The sequence below is a fragment of the Dipodomys spectabilis genome, unplaced genomic scaffold (assembly GCF_019054845.1).
Source record: "Dipodomys spectabilis isolate Male_0828 unplaced genomic scaffold, ASM1905484v1 ptg000527l, whole genome shotgun sequence".
Classification (NCBI taxonomy): domain Eukaryota; kingdom Metazoa; phylum Chordata; class Mammalia; order Rodentia; family Heteromyidae; genus Dipodomys; species Dipodomys spectabilis.
The window spans coordinates 1,300,022-1,303,168 of NW_024871204.1; the positions used below are offsets into that span (position 1 = coordinate 1,300,022).

At 35.4% G+C, this 3,147-nt stretch overlaps 1 pseudogene; it reads left to right on the forward strand.

Annotated features, from left to right (window-relative positions):
- Positions 1 to 946: 946 nt before the first annotated feature.
- Positions 947 to 1,043, forward strand: LOC122099656 (annotated as a pseudogene).
- Positions 1,044 to 3,147: the final 2,104 nt, after the last annotated feature.

Here is a 3,147-nt window from a genome sequence, read left to right on the forward strand (position 1 = left end):
AGGCACATGTTTTGCATTGTTCTGTTGTGGTTAGGGTTTCAAAGGCAACTATGTTTCAAAATATTATTCTATTTTCTCTAACTTAGTGTTTGATAGAGTTAGACCTAAAGCTTTACCATTTGTAAATTTATAGCCTAGAAGCAAGAGGAAACATGGTGATTAAAACATTAACAATTTAAGGCCTAATAATGAGGAGAAACATAGGGACTTCCACTGCAACTATGAAAATATTTGATGATAGAAAGGCAGTAGTGTAATTGCTGCATGGTTGGATGGTAGACAGGCCAGGACATTAGGTAATAAATGCATATGAACAATTTATTCTCCCCCTTGTCTTTAGCTACTTTTGAAATGGTAGGTAAAATAAACAATTATATTTTGATAAATACGTTCTAGTCTGAACAGTTCTGTCTGAAATGTTCATCTCTCTATGATCCCTTGTAACTAAGATTTGTTTTGTTCAAGTAAGACAATCTAGGGTGTCAGGGTAAGATATTCTGGTTGGTCTGCTCCTACATGGAAGAAGGGTAAAGCGTCAGGGAGATATTTGTGCCTGTAAGACCTCATTTGGGAAAATTTCAGCTGTAGAGGTTTAGAAGTAGCTCTTAAGCAAGGCTTACTTTCAATCCATTAGCTCCACAAAGGTAACTCAGTTAGATAAATAAGTACTTGAAAAAGCCATCACCTTTGGACCTAGCTATAAATTCTTGAAATTACAATCAAATCCCAAATGAAAAAGACTTAAAATAATTATTGACACAAAATATTTCAAATATGAGCAATCGACTCAACAATATAATTTTTTCCAGTATTCACAGAATTTTAGGGAAATAAGATCAATCGCATTGTTAGGAACAATAAGGTTTCCTTGTTACAAATAGGCACCCAAGGATATAAGCCTGTTTAAAGATTGCATCATTAACTACTTAAATTTAGAGGACACTACATGCTTCAGCAACACGTATACCCAAATTAAAATACAGAGATTAACATGGCACTTGCACAAGGATGATATGAAAATTTGTGAAGTATTGCATATTTTTCATTCTTCAGATTCAAGAAATGAAAAACAGTTATTAAAAAGCTGATTACAAAATTACAAATGTAATAATACATGTAATTCATATAATTAAAAGTTAGTTTGACCTCAGTGTATAAAATCTTCACCTTAGAAAGGCCTTTACATAGCATAACCTTTACAAAACTGTTGAAAATAGACAACTTTGTCACTTTCTCCAAAGAAATAAAATAGTATAAGGACCTAGGAAAAAAAGAATCTTAAACTGTTTCTATCTGGAATGCAATCTGAAAGGACATACAAATGAACCTATATATTATAAAACAATGTAGAATTTAGAGTATAACTAGGAGAGAATAAAAAAAGATTATGGACATTATACAAACATAGATTATAGAATATTTTAAAATATACTATTTTCAGACAATGACCAGAAATACTTTAGTTTCTCTACTACTCATTTCAAAAGATAAGTTAAAATTATTTCTGATTAAAAAATAACAAACTCTGCAGAAATCATTATAGATGTATATAAAAACTCTTGAATATATTTTGACATCAAATGCAGGCAATTCACTTGGAAGTATTCCACAGAATCCATGAATTTTTACAGTAAGAGATTGTTGTTGCCAGGCGCCAGTAGCCCACGCCTATAATCCTAGCTACACAAGAGGCTGAGATCTGAGGATCTCGGTTCAAAGCCAGCCCGAGCAGGAAAGTCCATGAGATTCTTATCTCCAATAAACCACTAGAAAACTGGAAGTGGAGCTGTGGTTCAAGCGGTAGAGCACTCTCTTTCAGCCGAAGAGCGCAGGGATAGCACCCAGGCCCAGAGTTCAAGCCCCACAACCAACCAAAAAAAACAACAACAACAACAATGAGATTTCTTTTATTTAGATTGTGAAAATATTTTGTATGGACATAAAAGGATGGACTGTCATTTTGAAATTTAAGAAACTTAACCAAACCATTAGGACTGAGGAGAACAATTTGTACAGCCTTCCACAACTTCAAAGATGTAGTGATACATACTTTTCCGTTTGGCCATATCAAATGCAGTTTTTTCCAAGTTGTTCTTCAGGCCTGGATTGACATAAGGGTTCAACAGAAGTAGATCCAAAGTATCTTTGCTATCTCAATACTCAGCATCAAGATGCAAGTTGGTCAAGAGGCCTTTAGTTTTGGCATTGGTATCTGCATCATGATGAAGTGAAAAAGAAGCCACAATGGTATTATTCCAGATATATGCATTGTGCTGGGGTGTCCAGCCATCTACAGTTACTGCATCTGCCGCTGAGCCATCAACTCATGGACAATGTCTAAGTGTCCACTGTAGGCTTCCCGATGAAGTTGGGTATATTCATCGTCATCCCTAGTATTCACATGAGTGGCCTTTTAGGAAAGTAGTCTCCACACTGTAGTAAGCTGATTATTTTCAGCAGCCCAAAGAAAAAATTTGTTTCGATCCTTCTCCATTTAATTCTTGCAATTGATATCATTCCTCACTTGTTCATCTTATTCCTCATTTTCATCATAATTGCCTAACCAGAGACTTTGAATGCCAATGGGAATAAGGTGTCCATGTATTTCCCTACATAGATTGAAATGGTCAGAAATATCCAGTGAATTTTCTGCATATGTTTTTTCACCATGATTTCTATTCTCTTTTTCCATTATTACTACTCAAAATTATTCTAACTTGAGAGTAGGGAATTTATGGAGAGCAGAGGAAAAATGTTCCTCAATATTCAAAGGTACAGACTCAAAGTGAGGACCATGGGTGTCTTTAAGTGCAGCTTATTCTAGGAATTAGAAAATATGAAATAATGACTTCTATAAAAATGATCTGGGAAATGTCAGAGCAGAAAGTGAAATGAGGAAACCAAAAACATAAAAGCAAAATAAATTAGGATAATTATGTAGCAATAATATCATGCTGATTCTGAACTGCTCTTTGTTTGTTTGTTTTTGGGTCCGGGGGTGGGGCCTGAACTCTGGGCTTGGGCACTGTCCCTCAGCTCAAGGCTAGCGCTCTACCACTTGAGCCATAGTGCCACTTCCGGCTTTTTTCTTTTTGCTTATGTGATGCTGAGGAATAGAACCCAAGGCCTCAGGCATGTAAGGCAAGC